Source organism: Acinonyx jubatus, chromosome A3 (genome assembly GCF_027475565.1).
Source record: "Acinonyx jubatus isolate Ajub_Pintada_27869175 chromosome A3, VMU_Ajub_asm_v1.0, whole genome shotgun sequence".
Taxonomy (NCBI): domain Eukaryota; kingdom Metazoa; phylum Chordata; class Mammalia; order Carnivora; family Felidae; genus Acinonyx; species Acinonyx jubatus.
Genome location: NC_069388.1, coordinates 118,682,810 through 118,698,218, shown reverse-complemented (window position 1 = coordinate 118,698,218; position 15,409 = coordinate 118,682,810). Strand labels below are relative to the sequence as shown.

General features: G+C 37.4%; 1 protein-coding gene across 10 annotated transcripts in view; it reads left to right on the top strand.

The window, feature by feature from the left end:
* NCOA1 (nuclear receptor coactivator 1) overlaps positions 1-15,409 on the top strand; it is a 237,848-nt gene that overhangs the window by 36,375 nt on the left and 186,064 nt on the right. The window lies entirely within an intron of this gene.

The following is a 15,409-nucleotide window of genomic DNA, read 5'->3' as shown; positions in this document are numbered from 1 at the left end:
AGAATGAGAGAGAGAAGAAGGCATCTGAATTATTTATAGGTTTCTTAATTAGGTTAAGTGGAGAGATAATGTTTCCTGAAACCACACTAGCAAATTCAAGAGTAAAAGCAGTTTTGGGGGCGCGGGGGGTGGGGGGGGGGGTTGGGTAGGGTTGAGATTGAGATGCCTGTGAGAGAAACAGGTGGAGAGGTGTTTTCTGTTAGACTAGTGGATATATGGATTCAGAACTCAAATGTTTGGGCTTGGGTCAATTTTGGAAGTCCTGTATAGGTGATAGTGGTGTTGGGTCTCATGCTCATAGGTGAGTTTGCTCAGGAGGAATATAGATTTTGAGACAGAATGACTACTTCCATTTGAGAGCTATGTGGAAAAAGAGGAGCCAGCATGGGCAAGGAAGGGTTGGAAGAATAAGAGATATAGCAAGAATAACGTCCTGGAAACCAGAGAAGTAAGGGAGTGGTCAACAATGTCAGATTACCAAAGAGTAAATAAGGGCTGAGTGGTGATTTGCTAATTCAGTGGAGGCAGGGAACAGCTTGAGTAGAGTGGTGGGGCTAAAACCAGATTGCAGTGAGTTAGAGAATACATGGAAGGTAAGATGGTAGAGGGTGTGAAGCTAGATTCTGCAGACGTAGGTTTTGTAGAGGAGCGAGATCTGTAGAAGCTGGGCTATGGAGGGGGTGCAGGGTTGGGGGAAAGGATATTGTTCTGTTAGTCCTTTTTTTCTTCTCTAGCTTCTCTTCTCTGCTAGTTTCTTACAAACCTTGTCAGGGGGTTTGTTTCATTCTCTCCTTTTACCTCCTCGCATTTCACTCTTAAACTTTTCTCCCAACTCTACGTTTTTGTAGCACTTGTTGCCTCTTTTCTTTGGAAAGATTTATATGCTATCATGCCTTTTTGTTCATTTATTTGTATGCTCTATCTCCTCAGCTACTTGATACCACAAGTCTCTCAAGGTCTTTTTGTGTTTTTAACTTGACCACAGTGTCACAATGAAGATGTTCAATTAAGAGTCATTGAAAATCAATGGCACAAATACATTTAGTTCCAAAATCCCATTTTGGAATAGTTCTAGCAAAGAAACACAACCAAGTGCATTTTACACAGTTAGAAGTTTTAGGAAAATTTGGGCAACCTTAATATACATTAATTGAAGTACTATGTTCTGATGACAGTAAGAATTAATTATCCTGCTCTGGTGAAAATACATGTACATCTCTTGTTTGACTTTATATCGCGAGAGATGTTGGCAAACTAGGATCTTGTTCAGGAGAGACAGAAAAATGATGGTGTCGAGAGGCCTGGTTGCCTCTTTCATTCTTAGTAATATTACTGCTATGTTATGGACACCTCATTAAGCCCCACTATAAAATTAAACATTTCCCAGCAGTTGTAAATGGAAGTCTTAGGGAAGGCCTTCTAGGAAAGCTCTTTAAAAGAGATGGACTCATCGGGGAGCCTCAGAAGAAGCTCTCACCCCTTCCTCCTTTATTCTCCTTGGGATGTGGATGTGATTTCTGGAGGCGCCGCGATCATTTTTTGACCATGGGATGACTCTGAGCATAGCTGTCATGGGGTAGGGCTGGCAGAGCGAAATGATAGGACAAGTGGAAGTCTATAGTGAGTTCAGAGCTGTCAGTCCATCCTCACGTACCTACCTCCAGAGGCCTTACGTGAGGAAAAATAAACCTCTCTTTTCTGTCAACCACAGGTATTTATTTGTTCATGTGCAACTGAACCTGATCCGAACTGACAAAGGGAGAGCTAGTCCACTGACTGGATTGAGGCTATTATTGAGGCCAGCGTTAGCAGTCAGAGAAGACGTTGTGGCCCCAGCTGGTTTGGGGTTTCCAAAGTTGGCATTAAGGGAAGATTTTCTGAAAAAGATTTTAACACTGATCTAAATAATCCTTAAAAAATTTTTTTGATGTTTATTCATTTTTGAGAGACAGGGAGACAGAGCGTGAGTGGGGGAAGGGGCAGAGAGAGAGGGAGACACAGAATCCGAAGCAGGCTCCAGGCTCCAGGCTCTGAGCTGTCAGCACAGAGCCCGACGTGGGGCTCGAACTCATGGACGGCGAGATCATGACCTGAGCTGAAGTCGGACATTCAACTGACTGAGCCACCCGGGTGCCCCAATCTAAATAATTCTTAAGAGAGGTTTTCTCAGCATGATTCTGAAAATACATGGCCATCTTTCTTGTACATATGAGCAAACAGAAAAATTGTAGGAGATAAGACTCAGCAGTTCAAAAGAAGGAATAATTTGAATTTTCATAGCAGATAGCTTTCTGAAAAGTAGTTATGACACTGTGCCAGATGTAAAAAATCCAAATTCTTAGACCCAGTGAAATTTAAGAGGTGATTGTCATGAACAATGAGTATTCGGAGAACAGGAAAAAGTTTTTGGAAAACAAAATCAATTTTGAACAAAGTAATAGTGAAATTGCATATCCAGAGAATCATATTAGTGAATCAGAACATTAATTTAACTGATGTTCCAGAGTTATATAAAGAAATAGATCATGGCAAAAAAGATAATAGATAGGGTAGATAGACCCAAGAGATATGGTATGTATAAATTGAGTATTCTAGAAGGAAAAAGCAGATGATGTATAAGTAATCAAGAAATACTCAGTTTATGTGTTGAAAATATTGCTGAACTGATAACTTATATTTTTTAAATTTATTTTTATTTTATTGTTTTATTTGGAAATGTTTTTAAGTTTATTTATTTGAGAGACAGAGAGCAATGTGTGTGTGGGAGGTGCCAAGAGGGAGGGGGAGAGAGAATCCTAAGCAGGCTCTGTGCTATCAGCGCACACCCTGATGCAGGGGCTCAGTCTGATGAACCTTGAGATCTTGATCTGAGCTAAAATCAAGAGTCAGACGCTTAACCAACTGAGCCACCCAGGTGCCCTGAAGACTTAACATTTTATTTTTTTTTTATTTCAAAATTTTTTTTAACATTTATTTATTTTTGAGACAGAGGGAGACAGAGCATGAATGGGGGAGGGTCAGAGAGAGGGAGACACAGAATCTGAAACAGGCTCCAGGCTCCGAGCTGTCAGCACAGAGCCCGACGCGGGGCTCGAACTCCCGGGCCGCGAGATCATGACCTGAGCCGAAGTCGGCCGCTTAACCGACTGAGCCACCCAGGCGCCCTGACTTAACATTTTAAAAAGAACTCACCAAATGGCGGGACAAGTGATTATTGTAGTCACGTTTCTAATGTTCAAGGATGAGAGAAAATTCTACACACAGGAAAACAAAATGATTTTCAAGGTAAAGATAATCAGATTGGAATCTAATCTTATACTTAATGAAAATGTTAAATCAGGGAAGTCCAGACCTTTGGATTTATGGACTAATAAAATGCAGGTAGAAAACTTGAGTAATTGACATAAATTATCAAGCTTTTTTTTTTGGCTAAATAAGGACATAAAATATAAAGCAAATAATGGAATAATTTTTGTTTTACAGTGAACAATACTGTCATTTTTATAGATTTTGCTGAGTTGAGGGCTAGTGAAAATTTCATCACCAAATAGTATTGGTTCTTGGTTTGGAATTTGGTAACTACTACAGTATCTGCAATGTTGTGAGGGAAAAGGCTATGAACTCAGAGTTTTATACTTTACCATGCTGTCATTTACATATGAAGGCAAAATAGAGATTGCCAGACAGACATGGTTTCAGAAATAATACTGGCTTTGTATCTTTTATGAAAAAAAGTATCTGAGGAAATACTCTATAGAATAATATAATTAGTAAACTTGATTTAACAGATTTACATTAAACTTTATACCTTATCGAAGATTGATTACCTGTGAAAGAGTCATTTACCTAAGGCACAGAAATAGCAAAAACAGAAACTCAAAAGTATTTATTTTAAGCATTTATTGTGTACCTGCTGTATACTAGGCAGAGAGCTAGGCTCCCGGGATACAGTAAAAAAAAAAAAAAAACAAGGCAATGTGAATTTTGCCCTGATGGAATTTACAGTCTAGAGGGTGATGCAAGAAATAACTGGGTAGGTACAATGCGGTGCAATGGATGCTACAGTGGGTAGACTGCAGGGGGGAATGTGAGCGTAGAGCAGGAGCTGACTTTCTGAAGAAGGAACATCTGTGTTGAGACAAGAAGACAAGAGGGAGAAATTGAAAAGATTTCAGATTAGTTGATTGCAGAGAGTACAGAGTAGGAGAAAGGATCAGATGACACCAGAAAGATAATGAGGGACAGTATCACACAGAACCTTGAAAACAGTGTCAAGGTAGTTGGGTGTTACCTTGGGAGGAATGGAGAATTATTAAAAGATTTTAATCATGAAAAAGAGATGTGATCTGGTTTTTTAGAGAGATCACACAGGCTATAATGTGGAGAATATCAGATTAGAGCCCAGTAAAATTGAAGGTGGTAAGATCATTTAGAGAGTTGTCTTATTTATTTGTTTGTTCTAACAAATATTTCTAGTCAGAGGTGATATTGGGCTGGCCGTGGTAGGATCATGGGATGGTGAGTTAGTAGATGGATTTGAGAACGATTGAGGCTTTGATGGTTGGATATTAGGAAGATGTAGGGGGAAGAGGACAGACCTGATCTTAAGATTTTGCTTGTGCAGGAGGTACATGGTGATGATGCCATTCAGTAGGGGAATCTTAGAGAAGATTAGGGAAGGAAGATGAGTTCAATTTGAGGTGCCAATCCAGAAGATAGATAAGTGGATTTGGAGTTGAGGAGAGGGATCTGGGCTAGAGATAGTGATCTGGAAGGGAACTCAAGTCATGATGTGAAAGATCATCAATGTAGAATGTGCAGAGAGAAGAGATTATTTAGGTGAAGGACCTTAGGAACACATACATCTAAAATGAGGATCCTTCTAATAAGACTTTCAGAAGGAATGACAAAAAACATAGGACAAAAATTCAGGAGTGTGTAGGCTAACAATTCTGAAACCATTGTATGTGTATATGAGCATTAAACAAGTAAATAGATGGTAAACTGTGGGAGCCAAGTTTCTCACTTTGCAGAGTGAGGTTATAGATAAGCCTGGCAAGGGACCGGCTAGAATGAACCATGTGGTATTGGATTAGAGTTAGAGACATCAGTATGAACTCATATTTAGGTTAATAGATACAGAAATGATTATAGATATATTTATATAAATGGTCTAATATACACGCATCATCTGTCTACTGAGAGGGACTAGGAGCAATGACGCCCTGGTAGCACAAGCACTCCCAGATCTTGGTTTCTAAAACCATTCTCCAATAAAAAGAGCTAGGCTGTTTGGGAAAAGGCTGATACTAGGACTGGGGCAGGAATATACACGGTGGGTCTTGAACATTTCGTAGTGCTGAGAGTAAGAATATATTCAAAATCCCAAAATGTCGGGGCTTGGCAAAAGGATGCAGGAGTCAACTAGAAAGAGCTTCCAGTGGCCAAAACGGGAAAAATTTGAACAACAAAACAAGTAACGTAGTATTGGGTTGTAAGGGAGAGAATAAAATAAATATCCCTAGGTCCATGCTGATTAAAAGAAGTGACTGAATAAATAAATGCCCCTACTTATTTATTTACCCAGTACAGAAGAATTCAAAGTAATTTATGCAGACACGTCCCTTCTTCAAGAAGATACAACCTAATTCCCCATTCCTTGAGTGTGGGCTGCACTTAGTGACTAAAAGGGAATTGTTATTTGTGTTTAAGATGAAATAAGTAGGGGTGGCCCAAAGTTTTTTCATGGGATGTAACATTAAAGAAATTGGTGATCTCAGTGGGAGCAGTTCTAGGGGGAAGGTTGTTTTTTTTTTTTTATGCTATTAATGTGTATGTCTCCAACCTTACAGAGTATTCTGTGTGTTCTTATTAGAAGATTTAATCGTAAACTGACAGCTACTTAGTGTCTATCAAAAGCTCACTTAAAACATCAAATATGAGAAGGTAGTATAATGAATATCTCAATTATGTATTCATCTAGTTTCTTGTATTAAGTTTTCAAAGAACAGAAGTACCAGGACCGTGTCATCTCAGTCTCTCCTGACATGAAAATGCTAATACTGAGTTCTGATTTAATGATTTGCTCTCTGTCTGTAGAATCTATCTGTAAGAAACATTATTTGAATGATGTGTATCTTCTAAAATTAATTTGAAACCTAGTGGACTAAGGTTCATTGTTCTTTATACAAGTGCATATGGTTCAGATACAAAATTTGTGTTTTGTTCTTTTTTTTTTTTTTAATTTTTTTAATGTTTATTTTTGAGCGAGAGAGACAGAGTGCAAGCAGGGTTGGAGCAGAGAGAGAGGGAGACACAGAATCCAAAGCAGGCTCCAGGCTCTGAGCGGTCAGCACAGAGCCTACTGTGGGGCTCGAACCCACAAACCCTGAGATCATGACCTGAGCTAAGTCGAACGCTTAACCAACGGAGCCACCCAGGTGCCCCTATGTTTTCTTCTTAATCAAAAATTAAAAACTTATAACTTGGAAAACATAGAACTAAATTTGATACTCAATTTTTTAACTTGCTGATATCATGAGCTTGAAGGTGTTTGTTTCAGTTACCTACTGCCATATAACAAATCACCCCCAAACTTAGTATCTTAAAATAACATTGATTTGTAATTTTTTTTACAGTTCTGTGGATCAGGAATTTGGGCAGGGCTCAGCTAGAGGATTCTTCTGTTTTCTGTGACTTCAGCAGGGATCTGTCAGCTGCTAGCTGAGCAGAGCTGGACAGTCTAAGAAAGCTTTGTCACATGTCTGCCACGTGGCCTCTTCACAGCATGCTAGTTTCAGGGTGGTTGGACTTCTTACATGGCTTCTAGCTTCCAAGAGGGAGAAAAAGGAAGCTGCCAATTCTCTTGGTTTCTAGAACTTGAGAAGATCACTTTTACCTCATCCTGTTGGTTAAATCTTGGCCAGCCAAGTTTTAAGGAGCTAGGAAATAAGCCCTCTCCCTCCCTACCTCCCTCTCTCTCTCTCTTTTTAAAATTTATTTAATCTCTATACCCAGTGTGGGGCTCGAACTTACAACCCTGAGACCAAAAGTTTAATGCTCTTCCAACTGAGCCAACCAACTTCCCCTCCTTTTAGCCCCATCTCTTGATGGATGGAGTGACTTGTGCACAAGGAGAGAGAAGGAATCAATCAATGGCAGCCATCTTTAGAGGGTAGTATGTGCCTATACCAACTGTTTAGCAGTGTCTAATTTTGAATTTTATTTATATAGTTTTATTGTGATGAATCCTCTTTACCTTGTATTTTAACTTGTAACTACTCCAAGTCCTCTTAGAAATAGACAGGTTATAAATATTAAATAAAAAATTATTACGTTAATTTAATAGAAAAGATTTTGGGATAGTGGAGGGGGGCCATGCTGAGCCTCACAATTCTCATTGCCATTCAGTATACATTTATCTTGGATTAACAGGTATCTTGGATTATTTAGAGTTCAAAATTTTCAAAACAACTTTGTTTAGGGCTATACTAAGAGAATTTTCTGCTTTATTTTAATTTCTCTGATCTGGAAGATTTACTGACGTATTTCCATATATGTATTTTAAGCCCTGATAAACTTTGTGGAGCATAATTCAGCAAAGACTATCGTAATTTAAAATCAAGATGGGGCACCTGGGTGGCTCAGTCAGTTAAGCGTCCGACTTTGGCTCAGGTCATGATCTCACAGTTTGTGAGTTCGAGCCCCGCATCGGGCTCTGTGCTGACAGCTCAGAGCCTGGAGCCTGCTTCGGATTCTGTGTCTCTCTCTCTCTCTGCTCCTCCCCTGTTCACACGCTGTCTCTCTCTCTCAAAAATAAATAAAGATTAAAAAAAATTAAAAAAAAATAAAATCAAGATACTCTTTTAATTTAGTAATTCTACTTCATAAGTACACAGATATTATTTACAGCATTGTCAATACTGAAACAACACAAGAATTCATCAGTGAGAGAATATTAAGTAAATTATGATGTATTCATATAATGTTATGAAATTGTTTAAAAGCATGAGGGAATTCTATAAGGAATGATGTGAAATAAACTCTGAGGTACATTAAATTAAAAAATCATGATGAGAAGCTGTGTAAGTATGTCACCACTTTCATTAAAAAAATATAAATGCTGGGGCGCCTGGGTGGCGCAGTCGGTTAAGCGTCCAACTTCAGCCAGGTCACGATCTCGCGGTCCGTGAGTTCGAGCCCCGCGTCAGGCTCTGGGCTGATGGCTCAGAGCCTGGAGCCTGTTTCCGATTCTTTGTCTCCCTCTCTCTCTGCCCCTCCCTCGTTCATGCTCTGTCTCTCTCTGTCCCAAAAATAAATAAACGTTGAAAAAAAAATATAAATGCTTTTATATGTATAGAATACCTATGAATACATAATAAACAAGGAAAGGGAGCAGGATGATTGGGGGAAATTTTCTGTTTACCATAACTCTTTAAGACAGTTTACTTTTTGTATCAGGTACGTATATTAACTACTCTAAATATTAACTTAATGGCGTGCCTGGGTGGCTCAGATAGTTAAGTGTACAACTCTTAATTTCAGCTCAGGTCATGATCTCATGGTTCGTGAGTTTGAGCCCCGTGTCTGCCTCTGTGCTGGCAGTGGGGAGCCTGCTTGGGATTTCTCTGTCTTCCTCTCTGTCTGCCTCCCCCCCCCCCCCCATTCTCTTTCTCTCTCTCAATAAATACATAAACATTAAAAAAATTAACTTGAAAAGTGCTCTGATAGGAGTATATGGGTGGCTCAGTTGGTTAAGCATCTGACTTTTTTTTTTTTTTAATGTTTATTTATTTTCGAGACAGAGAGAGACAGAGCATGAATGGGGGAGGGTCAGAGAGAGAGGGAGACACAGAATGTGAAGCAGGCTCCAGGCTCTGAGCTGTCAGCACAGAGCCCGACTCGGGGCTCGAACTCACGGAGCATGAGATTATGACCTGAGCCAAAGTCGGACACTTAACCGGCTGAGCCACCCAGGCACCCCAAGCGTCTGACTTTTGATTTCGGCACAGGTCATGCCCTCACAGTTCATGAGATCCAGCCCCGCGTCCGACTCTGTGCTGTCAGCACAGAGCTTGGGATTCTCTCTCTCCCTCTTTCTCTGCCCCTCTCCTGCAGTCTTTTTCTCTCTCTCTCAAAATAAATAAATAAATAAATAAATATTTTAAAAAATGTCCTGATAACTTTGTTTCATTTGTTGGTTATCTTTTTTGTATAAGCTGGAATGTTGGATGCTGTATTCAGACAGGAGTAGTCTAGCTTCAGGGAGCCTAAAGGCCAGTAGGAAAGATTAAACACATGTACCAAGTAATGAGACTGCTTGCTAGAGTTGTCATTTTAGCATTGTTCAAATTTTTTTTTTTTTTGGAATGCCATTATGTTTATTCGAATGCTGATCTCTTATTGTATTGAAACGTTCTTTATGTTCCAAAAACACGTTCCTTATGAGGTCTGTGTTTGGCAGATAATTTCTGCAGATATTTTCTCCAAGTTTGTGACATGTCTTTACGTTTTCATAACGCTGTCTTTTGAAGAGTAGAATTTAAAAATGTTGTTTTACTGTGATATATCAATTTTTCTTTTAGGATTTGTGCTTTGTGTGTCAGACCTAAAAACTCTTTGTCTAACTCAGTTTGGCAGACTACACCTAACTGAACCCACTGCTTGTTTTTGTAAATCAAGTTTTGTTGCAACATGGCCATGCCCATTTGTTTACACATTGCCTATGGTTGCAATATGACAGAGTTGAGTATTTACAGTAGAGACTGTGTAGCCCATAAAACTTAAAACATTCACTGTATAGCCTTTTGCAGAAAAAGTTTGACAACCCCTAGGCTAACCTGGGATCCCCTAATTTTCTCCTAAATTTTGCTCTAGGTGTTTTATAGTTTTGCATTTTTAAATATTTAGGTCTATTAATTTTTGTATAAGATATGAGGTATAAATTGAGGCTCTCCTCCACCCACCAAAGGGATTGTCAGTTTGTTACAAAGCCAATTCCACTGAATTACCCTGGTACTTTTGTTGACACTCAGTTGACTGTGAATTTGTAGATCTGTTTCTGGATTGTCTCTTCCTTTCCCTTGGATTGTATGTTTATCTTTATGCCAGAATTACAAGGTCTTGATAACTATAACTTTATACAAAGTCTTGAAGTCAGGTACTGTAAGTTTTCCAACTTCTTTTTTTTTCAGAATTGTCTTGAGTATTTTAGGTTCTTGTCATTTCCATATAAATTTTAGAATCAGCTTGTCAGTTTTTACAAAAAAAAAAATCTCCTGGGATTTTAATTGGGACTTAGGTTAAATCTATAAATGCATGAGAATTGCTGTTTTAACAATATTGATGGATCTGGTCTTTGAGAAGAGTATATCTCCATTTATTAAGATCCTTGATTTTTCACTCAGAGTTTTATAGTTTTGAGCATACAAATCTTCCATTTATTTTGTTATATTTATCCTAAATGTTTTTTGATATTAATGTAATTGCTACTGTTTTGTTCATTTATTTCTAATTATTCATTGCTACCATATAGAAGTACAATTGAATTTTGTGTGTTGACTTTGTATTCTGCAATTTTGCTAAATTGTCTTATCAGTTTCAGTAGTAGATTCTTTGGGATTTTCTATATAGACAATGCTATCATTTGTAAAAAAAAAAAAATGGCATTTTTGTTTCTTTTTTTTTTTTCATCTATAGGCTTTTATTTGTTCATTTTTCTTGCATTATTGTACTGGCAGCCCAGTACAGTGAATAGGAGTGGTGAGCAGATGTTCTTTCCTTATTCCTGATCTTAGAGGGAAAGCATTTAGTATTTCATGATTATGTATATTAGCTGTAGATTTGTTGTAGACTCATGTCCTAGGCTGAGGACCTTCCCTTCTGTTTCTAGTTTTCTGAGTTTTGAATCATGAATGGCTGGGCTTTTTCTAATTTTTTTTTTACATCTATTAAGATGATCATTTATATTTTAGTCCATTGTTAGGGTGAATTTCATTGGTGGATTTTTTTTCATATGTGGAACTAATATTAATATTAATAGTGCATTGCTGGGATAAATTGTTTGGTCATTATATATATTCCTTTTTCTTTATTGCTGGATTCATTTTTTTAATATTTGTTTAAGATGTTTTGTGTCTATATTCATGAAAGGATGTTAGCCTGTAGTTAATTTTTCTTGAAGTTTTTTCTTTTGTCTGATTTTTGTATCAGAGTAATGCTGAAATTTATGAGTAGTGCTTATCAGATGAATTGAGAACGGTTTTCTTCTTATGTATATTTGGAAGAGTTTATGTAATATGGTATAACTTCTTTTGTAGATGTTTGGTAGAATTCACCAAGGAAGCCACTTGTCATGGAACTTTCTTCACGGGAAGGTTTTAAATTATGAATTAAATGTCCTTAATATATTAAGAGCTATCCTTATTATCTGGTTTCTTCTTTTAGTGAACTTGGTAGTTTATCTTCAGATTTTTAAGAAATTGGTACATTTTATGGAAGTTGTAAAATGTATTGCCGTAAGTTGTTCATAGTATTCTTTTGTTATCCTTTTAATAGCTATAACATCTCTAGTGGTGCTCTTTTTTCATTCCTGATATAAATGATTTGTGGCTTCTCTTTTTTGCTTGATCACGTTAGCCAGAAGTTTATTCAATTTTATTGAATGTTTCAAAGAACTAGATTTCAGTTTCATAGATTTTCTGTAGTTTTTTTCAATTTTATTTCTTCCTTCTAATGGCTTTGTGTTTAGTTTATTCTTCTTTTTCTACTTCTCTAAGATGAAGGCTTATTATTATTGGTTCAAGACTTTGCTTGTTTTCTAATATAAGCATTTAATGCTCTTCTGTTTCTAAAAACTATGTAGGTGGTATCCCACAAATTTTGATATGTTCTGTTTTAAATTTCATTCAATTAAAAATATTTTAAAAATTTCTTACTCTTTGACCCTTGGGAAATTTAGGAGTGTGTTGTTCAATTCCTAACCCTCAGTAATTCTTTATTTTTCACTTAATTATTCTGATTTAATTCTGTTTTGGTCAGAGAAAATACATCATTTGACTTTAATTCTTTTAAATATGTTGAGGTTCATTTTATGGCCCAGGATATGGTCTTTCTTGGTGAATGTTCCATGTGCCCTTGAAAAGAATATATATCTGCTCTCATTGTGTAGAATACTCTGTAAGTGTTCAGTTAGGTCAAGTCAATTGATAGTGTTTTCAAATCTTCTATGTCTTAGTGATTTTCTATCTTCTACTGATTAGAATATTGATTATTATATCCTTTGAGTTAGTCTTTTTTCATAATTCCATTTTATGTAAACTCTTGGCTTATTCTATATATATAGATATACATGTATATACACACGTATACACTTATGTACACATGTATAAATACAGATATGTATGTATACACATATGTTAGTATGTATATCTATGTATATATACACATATATTTTAGCAGTTGCTGTAAGTCATGGCTTTTCAACCTTGGCACTACTGGTATTTTCAGTTGGATAGTTGTTGGGGACTGGAGGGGATATTCTGTGTGCATTGCAGGAATTTTCGCAGCGTCTCTGGCCTCTCTCTACTAGATGACAGTAGCACCCACTCCCCACCCCCAGTTATGATAACCAAAAATGTTTCCAGAGTTTGCTACATGTCCCTGAGGGAGTAAAATACCCCCCTGCTTGAGAATCACTACTCTAGGGTTTAAAAGATACAACTTTAACTTTTGATAATGTTTGTGTAAATAACATTATACTATTTCATGTGTCACATGATCACCTTATGCCCGTATACTTTATTTTCTGTCTTTCCTCTTTATGTATGTTGTCATAAACTTTGCTTGTATATATGTTGTTAACCCCACAATACATTATTTGTGTTCTTCATTCTAAATGTTCTTCATTCATTCTAAAATGAATAAAAATAAGAAAAAAAACAGTATTTTATATTTACCTTCTCTTTATAGTGCTCATCATTTCTTTTTGTAGATCTACATTTTTACCTGGTAACTTTTACCCCTGCCTAACGAACTTCCTTTAACATTTTTGATGTTTGCAGGCAGTGCATCCTGTCAGGTTTTATTTGTCAAAACATTCTTTCTTTCTTCATTTTTGAAAATTTTTTTTCTGGTGATAGAATTTTATGTTCAGCTTTTTAATCTTTCTATGCTATTGTCTTTTGCTTGTGTAATTTCCTGAAGAGAAGGAAATTTTAATCTTTGTATGTAGTAATTTTTTTTCTCTGTCTGCCTTTGGGATTTTTTTATCTTTCTGCATTTTAGCTATGATCTATCCGTACATATTTGTGTGTGTGTGTGTGTGTGTGCACGCGCGCACACACACGCATTTAGGTATATTTTATGATTCGGATTCTGTAGGATTTTTTTGCTGTTTTCTTGTCTTGGATTCATTTGGAAAAATTCTTGGCCATTATCTCTTCATCTCATTTTTTTTGTTTCCTTCTCTTCAGGCTTCAGTTGAATATTAGATATTTTGTTATAATTCTACAGCTCTTGGATGCCCTGAGCTGTATTTTCCCATCACTCTTTTTACCTGTTTTCATTTTGGATTCTTTCTACCGACTTGTCTTTTAGTTCACCAATTCTTTCCTCATCTGTGTCCAGACTGCTTTTGAGCCTGTCTCAGGAATTTTTTTTCTCTAATAGAATTTTTCTGTTGTTTCTATCTTTTATATTTTGCCTTTTTTTTACAGTTTCCATCTCACTGCTGAAAATGTCCATCTGTTTGTGCATGTTTCCCATCTTTCCTACTAGACCATTTAACATATTTATAGTTATTTTTAAATGGCTGATACTTTCAATAGCAAAATCATTTCTGATTGTGTTGATTGCTTTATCTCTTGACAAAGGGTTATTATTATTATTTTTTTGCTCTTGTGTATGCTTCATAATTTTTGATTTAATGTTCATCATTGTGTACAGAAGAATAGGAGAGATTGAAACGCTCCTCTTCTTTTGTTAGGCTGTTTGTGCTGGAGGTTGAGTCAATCTAATCATGAACCGAGTGAGGTTTGGATTCTTTTGCCCTCATTACCTTCATTGTACCACAGGCTTCAAATTTCTCCAGCAGTTGGCTGCTGTTCCCTTGTGTCTAGAGTGTGGCATGTGGTATTACAGGATTTTTTCTGTGTTCCTGTACCACCCTCATCTTTCAACAGTCTTTGCATATCTGTGTACCAGAGAGATTTCTCTTTATGTTATTGTCCCTCTGCCCAGTGATTATTGTTGCTTGTTACCCATGCCTGTGTCTGTGGGGCAGGGCAGGCTTCTCTTGTCCTAGTCCAGACCCAATCCTGGTCAGGCCCTATGTTCCTGGGTGTTGGTGGTGAGGCTTTCTTAGCTTTTCTGCTCTTTCTCCCTTGTGGTAGTCAGATTCTGCCATATATTTGTATTTGGTCATGTGGTAGTTGATCTCTTTTGGTATTGGTGCAGGATCCTTTTCCCACAACTCTTCCCTGCTCCCTCCCCAAAAGTGGCAGAATTTTTTTTTTTTTTTTTTTTTTTTTTTTGCCTCTACCTTTTCCTAGTATCAGTGTATCTTTGCCTGTGTCTTGGGGCTTGAGACTGTTTCCTCCTCCTCCTCCAGAGGCAGAGGCATTTTGCTTGTATTCTCCTCTGAAGCAGTAGATTTTTGCCTGGATCCTAGGTTGAGAGGGTTTTCTGTCCTTCCCCTAGTGGCTCTAGGCTTTTGCTCTGTGTTTGATGAAAGGTTGAGGAGTCAGGCAGGGTTTCATGCCCATTCTTGTAACCTCCTGCACGCTTGCCTGTTGATGCAGGGCTCTCTCTGGTTTACCTTTAATTTTTCTTGTGAGCACCTGGCCGAGGCATGCAGAAGAACTTACAGTTGAGTGTAAACTCTGCGTGTGTCTGGGGTCTCCAGCCATTCCAAACTGCCACATCAGTTTACACTTAGTCTTTAAGAATTTGTTAAAATCTTAGCTGATTTCTTTTTCTTATACACGTGTACGGTGACCACTTCTTTTTCTGTGACCTACTGAAGGTAAAACAAGTTATGTGTGTGGTCTCTCCTTGGAGGAACTTGTCCCTCTTTGGAATTAAATTTACTTGGTTGCCCTGTGACCTTGACTCTTTGTTAGGCTTAAGAGAAGTTTTCATTTGATAGATCTGGCTTTTAGTCATGAGGGTGGGATTGACATTCTTTTGTGGCTCTCTGTATTGTGAGTGGAAGTGGAACCCTTAGAGTTCTTGACAAGGTGTGCTATTTCAAACAGCTCTTTATTCTGATCCCTCTTTCATGCTTTCTCTTGCCTTCATCTGCCTCTTGAGTATTTCTTCGTTTAGGGTTGAACTTAAGGGGCTCTTTCTCCTGTGAAACCTTTTCTTTTCTGATTCCACTAAGTTAGAATGAAACATTTCTTGACTTGTA